Raw genomic sequence first — 13,037 nt, 5'->3', positions numbered from 1 at the left:
ATTGGCATAATTTCGGTGGAAAATTACGCCTTTCCGCAAGAGGGAGAACTGCCTGATGGTGGCGTGTCTTCTGTCTATCCATTTCTGTTTCAATAACACTAGGGCAGGGTCCTTGTCTTGCTCCTTCTTGATGTCCTGCATACTACAGGTAATAAAATTTTCAAAGGCTACTTTCTGCAAATAGAAAAGGCAGTAGTGATTATCCTCCAGATCTTCTTCCATGTTGTGCTCAAATCCGATCGGTGACCGTGATAAGGCGTCTGCAATAATGTTCTGACTGCCGGGGATATATTCTATCGAAAAGTTGTACTGCTGCAGATATGATGCCCACCTAATGAGCCGCCTGTGATTAAGCTTTGCAGTCATCAAGAACTCGAGTGCCTTGTGGTCTGTGTAGACCCTCGTCTTGCGACCAAACAGAAGGTATCTGAATTTTTCAAACGCCCATACAATAGCCAGCGCCTCTAACTCGGTTACTGAGTAATTCCTCTCACTCTTGGCTAGTACTCTGCTACCAAACGCAATTGTCTTCCACACCCTGTTTCCTTCATGTACATAGTCTTGGAACACCATGACACCCAGACCTGAGTATGAACTGTCCGTTACTATGCAAAGCTCTTCTGCTAAATTAGGGTGTGATAGGATGGGTGCTTGTAATAATGCAAATTTTAATGCTTTCCATTCGGATTCGGCCGCCTCATCCCATTCCCAAGGAATCTTCTTTCCTGTAAGTTGATGCAACCTAGGACTGCTCTGAGTTTTGACATGTATAAAGCGGTTGTAAAAATTTATGATCCCCAAGAACCCCCTTAACTGCTTCTTTGTCGTAGGAATGGGAAACTTTTCAATCGCTTCGATCTTTTAGGGATTTGGCGCAATGCCCTCACCCGTGATGATATATCCTAGAAATTTGACAGAGGACGTCCCAAAATTCGATTTTTCGATACTGATAGTCACTCCGTATTCCTTGAATGTCGCAAGGAGTTCACCGAGGACCGCATTGTGCTCTCCCCAAGATTTCTCCGCGATCAGCAAATCGTCCACATAGCTGGTGACATGACGTTTCAAATTATCGCTTAGTATGCTGTCCAGCCCCCGAATGAATGCGGCAGATGAAACGTTCAAACCAAATGGTAGACGACGAAACCGGTAACATCTTCCAAATGCTAAAAAGGCTGTGTACTGTCTGCAATTTGGATGGAGCTCGATCTGCCAGAAACTCGATTTTAGATCAACTGATGAGAAGATTGATATTCCATGGAAGTTTTGTAAGAGTTCCTCTAATCGTTCCGGTCTGTCTGTTTCGGGTTCTATTATGGTATTAATTTGTCGCGAGTCCAAGACTAAACGAATACTACCATCTGCCTTCTCGACTACTCTTAACGGGTTATTATAGGCTGAAGCCGTAGGTTCTATTATTCCTTCACTCAGCATTCGCGCAATTTCAGCTGCTACTTTCTGTCGATATGCCAAGGGGATTGGATAGGGTGGCACACGAAACTGGTTGTGCGGCCGTACACGAAATTCATATTGGAAGTTCTTTATTGATCCTGTCTTGGGAAGGAAGACCTCCGCATGTTCTACTAGTAATTTATGAAGTTCTTTGCGGTGGTCGCACCTTATATTCTTTATTGCTTCCACTTTTTCTCCTATTTTCTCCTTTATTTCTCCCATTATTCCGACTGCATTCTCATCCGTGTCCTCTCCCCTACCCGCAACGTCGACCTGTTCTTCCTTTCTGTCTTTCAGACACGCATAGTTTATCCGTACACAGTTAGACGGTAGTTGAGCTGGGATCAGCTGGTCGTCGAACTTAATGTGGACGGGATTCCCTTTCCTCAAAACCACTTCACCTCGTCCTAGATCAACTATCGCTTCATGTTCATTTAGGAAGTCCGTTCCTATTATCAGGTCGATCGCCAGATTTGGCACGATCCAAAAGTTAGACTCTATTTTGTGTCCTTGACAGGAGAATTCCAGTCTTGTTTGTTGGGTGACCTCCGTACATTTACCCGCTAATGCCCCTTTTATTTTGGTTTTCTTAACCGATAGGACAGGCCAGTCCATCTCCTGAGAGCACCTCTTGTATGCTGCCTCAGATATTGCTGTTATGTAGCTTCCACTATCTATTATCGCATTCATACTCTTTTCAGCTATTGCTACTGTGATAAGAGGCTGCCGATCTTGTCGAGGAGTTGCTTTATGTTCCTCGAGAAGGATTTCTGATAAATCTTCGTAATGTATCATCCGTAGTTGGCCAGGTCCGAGATTACGTGCGAAATTCCGGCGGCCTGTGTTCGCACTAGTCTGGCGTCAATCCCTTGTTAAGCTCCCCCTCCTCTGACGTGCATTAGGATTTGCGGGTCTAGTTTCAATCTCCTGGTTCCACTGTTGTCCTTGGTTTCGCTCTCTCCAATTACGGTCGCTTTGCCGTTCGATATTCCTCCTATCCCAGATTCCTTGCCTAGATTGACCCTGCTCCCTGACGTTCTGGTTTCCGTGTCTTTGGTTTCCATAACCTTGAATAGCGTAACCTTGACTTCCGTAATCCTGGTTTCCTAATTGACCAGTGCGATTATGCGATCTGTTGTCGTCTTCCCTTCCTGGCCCGTGGTATTTGTTACTTTGCCCTTCTTCCTGTCCTTTGCGTCTTGTTTATCAAAGACTAGTTCGAGTTCGCGCAATAGACTCTTGAATGCTTCTATGTCAGATTCACACTTCCCGACAAGTGTCTGTTGGTACCTAACTGGCAATTTGGAAAAGCAAAATTTAATGATTTCTCCGTTGCTATATGGACTATCTAAAAATTGATTCTTCTTGAGTAAATCATCAAGAAATTTGGTTGCGCTCCTATGCCCGGACACTTCCAGTTCAGGACAAAATATTATTTCCTCTTTAATCCTGTCTTGCGTTTCCTTTGACCAGTAGGTCCGCAGGAATGCACCAACAAATTCCTGATAAGTCCGACACGTCACTGCCACACCCCACATCTTTTCCGCGGCTTGGCCTTCGATGTGTCCACACATGAACTCTAATTTTGCCTGGGTTGGCCATGATGCCGGTAATGAATTTGTAAACTGCATCACCCAGCTCTTCGGATGCATCGACCCTCCATTTTCTTTGAACTTCTGGAATTTTAGTATCGACAGGAAGTGATTGTGATCAAAATCCTGTCTGATCCTCGCACTGGTGTTGTCACTCGTTTCCTATACTTGCACGTCTGCTGAGTGTCCTGTTCTATCTTGCTGATAACTGTGATGTGCTACCTCTGTATCACAGTGGAAGTGGCACTCAGAATTCACTCTCCTAAGTGGGCTATAATTATTGGAGCTATTACTCGCTGTTTCTGCGTGTGCATTGTTAGTTCCGCACTCGGTCATTGGGCTAGAGCACGGCGGGCTTTTCCTCGGAGACACAATTCTGTGTATTCCATCATTGGTATCCGAACGCGCAGTGCTCGTGTGCCCGTTTTGCTCTAGTTTCGCTATCGGACTCTCTACTTCTTCCATTCGTTTCGTGGTGTTCGCAACCGCGATATTACCTTGAGTTTTTAAGAATGCTAGGGATTTTGAGTGGGATTGTGTTGTACGTCGCAAGCGCCCTGCGAGTTTAGAAGTTGCTTCCGCGACTTTCATGGCTCCTATTGCTGCCGTTTTGGCCAGGCCTGCTACTTTTTGTGGAGCCATTGACATTTGTTTTACTTCTCCACATTCTTTCTTTATTGTTAGTAATTACCCTCGAATTTCTCCTATATGCGAAATTATTTCCTGAGTGTCCTTCTTACGCTGTTCGTCAGCTTCTTCCTTCTCCTTCTTACGTTGTTTCTCCTCTTCTTCCTTCTCCCTCTTACGCTGTTAGTCAGCTTCTTCTTTCATTGATCGTAGGAAGCTCAGAATTGGGTTTACGTCATCTTTTTTATCCTCTTCAAACGTGGGAGATATAACTCTGGACACCTGGGCGCTAGAGCTCTGACGTGGCAGAGCTAGCCCCTGTCTGGTCTCGTTCGTTTGATTATAAACTTCTGCTACCGTCTCGACTTGTGTGCCTGTCTCTGTTTCATCCTCTACCTCACTATCATAATCATGGCCGCGACGTTGCTCTAAGATCGCGTCCAAGTCACCGTCCTCATCAATGACCCTGTCGTCCTGTCCTGCTAAAAATGTGCCCATCTCATCTCCTAACCTATCCCCATCAGTAACGTGCCTCTTATCCACTATTGTATCCACTTTTGTTTTAGCTTCGCTCACTAATAGTCGTGCCTTACTTCTCGTGATCATTCATGAGAAAAAAAATTTATCGAAAATACACAATAAAAATAATCTACTCCCTGTATTTTTACACATAGACATAAAATTTCAACAACGCACGATTTGTTGTGGTACAGAAACCGCACACAAACCCGACAAAGTGTAATGTGATACGGACACACCACCAAAGGAACACAAAAACAATGAACAAAAGAATATATACACTGAAAACAAAAACTGTAATCATGCGCCGCTACTTAAAACTAAACGCGGAACTACCAGAAAAAAACTTGGGTATTAATCAATAAAAAAATTAAGCAAAAAAAATTCTGAGTGTACCTACTACCAATAATATTGCTTATCAGCGATTCACAGGAAAGATCCGAGGCTAAGGGTCGCCATTTTATGCTAGGTGCCGGGGCTAGCAGTGTATTTAACACTAAATTCTAGAATCTACATATGTAAATGATGCTCTAAGCTCCCCCTATTCTAACTCCGACTTTTACTGTTGCACAAGGATAAAAAAAAATTACGCGAACTGACTGTAATCAGCCCTGCAAGTGGAGTAGAAAAGAGTTTGGCACCTGCAATAATTTAATTTGATAAATAAGTTAAATAAAGGAAGGTTTCATTAACGTAGTGAGAAATGATGGGTTGCTCTACCGATTAACAGAATGAAAGTTCTGTCCAAAATAACAATATGATTTATTAAGACTAAGCACAAAATAATGAACAACAACACATGAAACATAATACATCAAATTGGCTCAAATTGAATACTCAAACAAACGCTGTGAAGGTGAAGTTGTCCCTAAACTAGATTGTGAGGTTTATGACGAAGTGGTATGTGGAGCCAATTCCTTGCCACTCAAATCCTAAGAGAGACACACAGCTAACCCAACGTTAATTGCTGCTATTCAAGACACAACAAAGTTAGAAAAAAGACGAACAGGCGCACTCTGCTGAGCTCTGATTATCACCTAGGAAAATCCCTATCTGCCGGTGCTGCGGACATACATTACCAAACTGTTTTCTTAACTGCCAGAACAAGATCTGTCCGTACTGGAGGCGATGGCTGGTTGCTTCCACGTCCTCGACCGAAAGGTGAGAGCCGACTACCTAGAGCACCCGTACAGGCCGAACACACAACATTCCCGCCCCCACGACAGTGGCCGTGGTTAAACGTTCCAATCAGCAACTCCAAAACCGGCGGAAAATTCCACTCCATTGCCGGAGCACTACCATTCCACCAATGGAGATTCTTGGCGCCAATTTCTGCGCTGATTTTGCTACGTCACGGAGCTATGCCCTGAGCCAGCCAATCACAGTTACTATTTTGCAGAAAGCGCGGGAATTTTCCCGCCACAACTGCCTGGGTACACAAGTCATTCCCATGCCTCACTGGTAGCCCACCAGAAAGTGTTTTCGCTAAGATTCTGCGAAGTAACGGAACCTCTAGCCCAGCCGCTACTTCAGACCCCTCCGGGCGTGTCTTTTGACAATGTCGGCGTCTGCAAAGCATTCACTCGACTTCCTCACACCCGTCGGCTTAACCCTTTCCAGATCAGGAAAGCCCGCCTGTCACCAGACCACCCGGGTGACGAGAGAGGCTGCGTGGGAAGTCCGCGTGTGAAGGAATAGCAACTTTCCACTGCATGCAATTAGAGACGAAAATCGTAAGATAGAAATATGAGAGGGGGCTCATGCCACCTCTCAAGACTTCCTGTTCTTCCCTGAGCCTAAGTCTCGTGGTGCAGAGGCGAACATGCCGGCCTAAGTGTCGACTATATCGTAGTCCAGCCCCTGCCACATGGTGGCACTCGCTAACCCCTTCCCGACGTCTGTGGAACAAAAGACCCTTCCAGTAGGGTGGGTAGCCCTTTTATAGGCGTCTTTGCGCACGGCCCCGTCCTTCTGGAAGTTTCGACCCTAACGTATATGGGCGGGGCTGATCACGCAGGAGCGCGTGACGCCCGCATGGCGTACACGCTTAATATTCCGACAGTGGCTGTGTTCAAAAGTCACTTTTCCTCGCTTGCTCTGAGCCTCGTGATGCTACGGAGTCCGCCCTTGTTGGCAGAACAAATAGTAAATAGTCGCTGCGTCCGGTCACGTACGCACCTCTGCTGCTCTGGCTAAGAATTTATGTTCTACTGTACTATTGAATTTAGCTTGTTTTTTCTGCTATTCGCGACACATTGTAGCAGCAGTAACCGAACTAACAACTGCGCCAAACACTTGTTGTCTTATACAGGCGTTGGCGACCGCAGCGCCGTATTATTCCTGTTTACATATCTCTGTATTTGAATACGCATGCATATACCAGTTTTTTGGTGCTTCAGTGTAAAATAAAATAAAAATGATCCATTTTGAGGATTTTTCAAAAAAAAAAAAGCAAGTAGTGAAGGTGACTGACATATCCAGCAAGTTTCTTGAAATCAGCTCCCAGTGGATTCTGTGCCTATAGGAAGGAAGGGAGCAAGGATAGAGAGGCAATAGGACAATGCAGATAAATGGATGGCTATGTGGTGGCATGATGTTTGAACTGGGAAGTGGGGCTTATAAATGGAGAGCAGGGCAAGAAGGAAGAGGGTAAGTTAGGATGCTGGTAGAGGTACTGAAGCCTTGACCCAAGGACGGATATAGGGGCTAGGGCAAGAGCTGGTAGGATGGGTAGATGTCAGGGAGGATTTATGGGTCAGGAAGAGGGAGCCTGCTGAAGTCGACTTGAGATGGGATGCACAAGAAGTCAAATTGTATGACGTGTGCGACGTGTTGAGATTGGTATCAGCCCTAGATTGGAGAGTAATGGGTAGACAGTTGAGTTACCGTCGTGTTTGTGGCATTTAAATGTTTACTGGAGATGCTCGAGGAACTGAAGGAGAGATAGACGGGGGAGGGAGGGGGGGGGGTGAGTTTTATCAACTGCCAGAGAATACGTGCAGGGGAGGAAAGGCACATACAGAAGGCAAAGCGGAGTGCATCACGTTCGAATTCTTGTAACGAATGTACCATTTTGGAAATGCAGGGGTGGGAGGGGGGGGGTGAGTTTCGTCAACTGCCAGAGAATACGTGTAGGGGAGGAAAGGCACATACAGAAGGCAAAGCGGAGTGCATCACGTTCGAATTCTTGTGAGGAATGTACCATTTTGACAATGCAGAGGTACAGGTTACGTTGTAAAATCTGAGGATAGGATGGATACACCTTTTTTTGGAAGTATATAATCCCATTGTAAGGCCTGTTAATAATCTTAAAAATTTGTATCAATTATGGGCCTTATGTTGGGCCGAACCAACCGCTGGACTGGGTATTTACTCTTTGTGGCAGACTAATAACCATCCCCAAGACAGATGTTCGCCGAAAGATCTGCAGTTGCGGAACTACACTGACAGAAACAAATTGCAAGTAAGAATAAGTTGTACAACATAAACTAAAGTTGTTAAGTATGTTTCTACCTATTCAGATTCCGCGCCAGTAGCATAAGGGTGGCGCTACTAGAGCCGCTGAACATCTCACAGAGTTTGATCGCGGTCTTATAACATGTCTACGAGAAATTGGATGATACTTCTCCGATATTCCAGGAAGCCTTGGCAAGAATGTAGCCACTGTACATGAGTGCTGGTAGCAGTAGTCACGAAACCTAGCTTTCAAAAACTCGTTTAAGGTAGAGGACTGCAGCACCATTCCCCCTTTCAACTATCGAACAAACGCAAGGATGGCTGACATAGTGTTTAGTGTATCTGGGATTGTAAAAATGTTTAGATCCTTAGACGCTAGGAAGGCATCTGGCCCAGACAGTATCCCAGTAAGATTTTGTGTTGGCTATTCTACAAATATAGCACCATTCTTATCCATCGTGTATCAGAGATCATTGGAACAGCGGGAAGTTCCACGGGACTGAAAGAACGCCCAGGTCATAGCAATCTATAAAAAGGGTAGAATATCGGATGCACGTAATTACCGGCCAATTTCACTGACATCGATTTGTTGTAGAATCATGGAACATATTTTTTGTTCAGACATAATAAGCTCTCTAGACTCCGAGAAGCTCATCTGCTTTTAGGAAACAGCAGTCATGCGAGACACAGCTGGCCCTCTTTGTGCATGATATACAACAGGCTCTAGATACCGGCTCCCAGGCTGATGCCATATTGCTCGACGTTCGAAAGGCTGGTTCCCCACTGTCACTTGCTCCAAAAAGTGCGCGCTTACGGTCTATCCGATGACACATGCGGTTGGATAGAAAGTTTTGTAACAGACAGAGAGCAGTATGTCGTCCTGAATGGGGAGACTTCAACAGAAACAATCATAACTTCAGGTGTGCCCCAGGGCAGCGTAATAGGTCCGCTGCTTTTTACAATTTACGTAAACGATCTGGTTGATGGTATTGACAGCGGCATTAGACTGTATGCCGATGATGTTGTAGTCTACAGGAAAGTATTATCACACGAAGGTTGTGAACAAATCAATGAGGATTTACAGAAAGTAAATGCGTGGTGTAATGACTGGCAGTTATCTCTCAATATTAGTAAGTGTAACCTAATGCGTATAACAAAGCGAACATCGCCATTAATGTACGAGTGCAAAATAAATGTCCAGTCTTTGGAAGCGGTAACATCCATCAAGTATCTGTGCGTGACTATTCAAAATGATCTCAAAAAGAACCGTCAGATTACACAAGTAACGGGAAAGGAGAACTCTAGATTGCGGTTTATAGGTAAAAAATGTAAATGTTGTGTGACTAGGGCCTCCCGTCGGGTAGACCGTCCGCCAGGTGCAAGTCTTTCGATTTGACGCCACTTCGGCGACTTGCGCGTCGATGGGGATGAAATGATGATGATTAGGACAACACAACACCAAGTCCCTGAGCGAAGAAAATCTTTGACCCAGCCGGGAATCGAACCTGGGCCCTTAGGATTGACATTCTGTCGCGCTGACCACTTTTTTTTTTTTTTTTTTTTTTAAATCTCCTCATTTTGTTCGCTTTTGTTCGTTGAATCTGCTCGGGGCGGACGTCGAAAGACACCCGTTTCAGTTCGTCGTTGATCGATTAACTCAATTTTCTTATTACAGAGGGCAGCTAACCCTCTGACCGAACACGCTGAGCTACCGTGCCGGCTACCACTCGGCTACCGAGGGCGGACGGTTTATAGGTAGAATCCTGAAGCGATGCTGTCCTTCAACAAAGGAAATTGCTTACAATACTTTAGTTCATCCAGTCCTAGATTATTGTTCGTCTGTATGGCACCCTTACCAGTTGGGCCTAATTCAAGAGATTGAGGGGGTCCAAAGAAGAGCAGCAGGATTCGTGACTGGTACATTTAGCCGTCGTGTGAGCGTTACAAATCTCATAGAAAGTTTGAAGTGGGACACACTTGCATATAGACGACGCGCTAAACAGAAGGAGCTGCTCACTATATTCCAAAATCCGATCTTCGCCGAGGATGTAGAGCATATAGTATTACCAAGAACTTTCATATCGCGCAATGATCACAATTCAAAGATAAGGGAAATTAGAGCTCGTACTGAGGCGTTCAGACAGTCGTTTTCCCACAGCGCGATCCGCGAGTGGAACAGAGGGGGAGGGGGGGGGGGGGGAAATATGACTTACGCGCGAATAGTGAGTGCCCTCTGCTACACACCGCTTGGTGAATAGAGGAATATGTGTGTAGATGTAGAAAATGTACGGTCCCAAAAAAGACCGTCTCTGGACGGCCACGTATCACTCCCCAGGGGGAATACCATCATGTTCGGCACGTCGTACTGCATCTGCAGCAGCAGTTTCAGTAGCAATTGGCACCACATTGACACAATGAAGCGTTACAAATCGGTTACTTCGACGACAGCTCTGGGCCAGACGCCCTTTAGCGTGCGTTCCATTAATCCCAAACCACCAGCATTCGCTTGACACTACTTCAGTGGTGTCAAGCAAGAGCACATTGAAAGGCAGGGTGGAGGGCTTTTGTGTTGTCTGATGAAACCTAGTTCTCCCTCGGTGGCAGGTGGCCGTGTATTGGCTAGAAGGAAGCCACTTGAGGGCCTGCAACCAACCTGTATGCGTGCTACACACACTGAACCTGCACCTGGAGTTATGGTCTGGGACGCGATTTCATATGTCAGCAGGACCACTGTCGTGCTTATGCCACACAGACTGGCTCCAAAATTGTACGTCAGTCTGGTGATTCGACCTATTGTGCTGCCATTCGTGGATAACATTCCAGGAGGTGTTTTTCCAACCGGATAACGCTCGCCCACATACCGCTGCTGTAACCCAACATGGTCTATAGAGTGCCTATATGTTGCCTTGGCCTGTTCGATCACCAGATCAGTCTCCAGTTGTTAGTTAGTTAGTTAGATGCGTGTTTCATTGATCAATCGCACGGTACGGTAGCCGTTGTGATGTGGAATGTGTCACGTACACAAGAAATGCACATATGAAACAAGATTTTATAATATATACAGGGCTATTACAAATGATTGAAGCGATTTCATAAATTCACTGTAGCTCCATTAATTGACATATGGTCACGACACACTACAGATACGTAGAAAAACTCATAAAGTTTTGTTCGGCTGAAGCTGCACTTCAGGTTTCTGCTGCCAGAGCGCTCGGGAGTGCAGTGAGACAAAATGGCGACAGGAGCCGAGAAAGCGTATGTCGTGCTTGAAATGCACTCACATCAGTCAGTCATAACAGTGCAACGACACTTCAGGACGAAGTTCAACAAAGATCCACCAACTGCTAACTCCATTCGGCGATGGTATGCGCAGTTCAAAGCTTCTGGATGCCTCTGTAAGGGTAAATCAACGGGTCGGCCTGCAGTGAGCGAAGAAACGGTTGAACGCGTGCGGGCAAGTTTCACGCGTAGCCCGCGGAAGTCGACGAATAAAGCAAGCAGGGAGCTAAACGTACCACAGCCGACGGTTTGGAAAATCTTACGGAAAAGGCTAAAGCAGAAGCCTTACCGTTTACAATTGCTACAAGCCCTGACACCCGATGACAAAGTCAAACGCTTTGAATTTTCGGCGCGGTTGCAACAGCTCATGGAAGAGGATGCGTTCAGTGCGAAACTTGTTTTCAGTGATGAAGCAACATTTTTTCTTAATGTTGAAGTGTTTAAACCTCCTCTACCAAGAAACGTGCCAGAACTGCGAGCTCGCATCAACGATGCTTTCGAACTCATTGATGGGGACATGCTGCGCCGAGTGTGGGAGGAACTTGATTATCGGCTTGATGTCTGCCGGATCACTAAAGGGGCACATATCGAACATTTGTGTATGCCTAAAAAAACTTTTTGAGTTTTTGCATGTGTGTGCAAAGCATTGTGAAAATATCTCAAATAATAAAGTTATTGTAGAGCTGTGAAATCGCTTCAATCATTTGTAATAACCCTGTATATATTACAATACAGAGTTAAAGATTAATATTTCTATTACTTACCCCTTTCCGTTAAATGGCACAAAATGCATATACCGTATTTATAGATTTATTTATTCATATTCAAGAATTCATCTATGGTATAGAAGGAGTTGTCAAGGAGATATGACTTCAATTTATTTTCGAAGCTATTACTGCTGTCTGTCAGATATTTTATTTCATCTGGTAATTTGTCGAATATTTTTATAGCAGCATATTTTACCCCTTTCTGTGCCAAAGATAGGTTAGGTAGAGGATAGTGTAAGTCTTTCTTTCTTCTGGTATTATAATCATGAACGTCACTGTTGTTTTTAAACTGGTCTGTGTTGTTGAGAACAAATTTCATTAGTGAGTAAATGTACTGTGAGGCTGTTACAAGGATTCCCAATCTTTTAAAAAGATGCCTACAAGATGTGCGACTACGAACCCCACACATTATTCTAACCACTTTCTTTTGAGCAGTATGGGACATCATCGGACGACAAGTCCAGTGTCATCCACAAACAGCATTATCTAGCCCTGCATTGACCGACCACAGGCATGAAATTCCATCCCACAAATTGACATCCGACACGTGCACATTACAATGCATGCATGTTTGCACGCTTGCATTCCACGTTCTGGCGGTTGCAGCGGTAATTAGTGTACCAACATTTCACATTTGCAGTGGCTTATCTCTCGCTTACATTAGCCCGTGATCCTGCAATGTTAGTCACTTAAATATGTTACCTAGACAGATGTAATCCCAAAATTTTATTACTCTACGTTAATTATTAATTCTTCTCTTACTTTAAAATCGTCAACTCTTGTTCCTATGTTTTGGTTGATCATAATACCGCCCGTTCATTTCAGTAGCAGTACCACCGATCGCGTCTACTTAACGTCAACCCAGCTGTCTTCCCATACACTGGCCTCTTGAAGAAACATAAAAGTATACAATGCCAACTGACTGCACTGATCCACCAACCGTTCCACGCTGTTCCAGAGATGACGCAAGATATATGAAGAAACGATATTGTCGATAGTTATCTGTGCTTACGTATTTGCCACTGAATTTTTTAAAAAGAAATACATGAACCCATTAAAGAAGCTGTTAGCTCTCGCTCCTGTTTGTCCATTCGGCACATTATCAAATCCATCGCGGCGAACTGATATTTCTATTTCTTCGAGTACGTCAAGTTTCCTTTCTTTCTTTGCTGTGAGCACAACCTGTAAATCTTCCTCGATGCCTACCAGTTGCGAATAGCTGTATCTTAGGAACCACTGAGAAAGAACCATAAATTTCTCTCATGTTTTTTCCTTTAGAATCGTACATACACTGGCCACTCTGAGAATGTTTTGACAGAGCAATAAACACTATGTCGAAACAAGG

The sequence above is a fragment of the Schistocerca piceifrons genome, chromosome X (genome assembly GCF_021461385.2).
Source record: "Schistocerca piceifrons isolate TAMUIC-IGC-003096 chromosome X, iqSchPice1.1, whole genome shotgun sequence".
Classification (NCBI taxonomy): Eukaryota; Metazoa; Arthropoda; class Insecta; order Orthoptera; family Acrididae; genus Schistocerca; species Schistocerca piceifrons.
Note: the sequence above shows the minus strand (reverse complement) of the source record.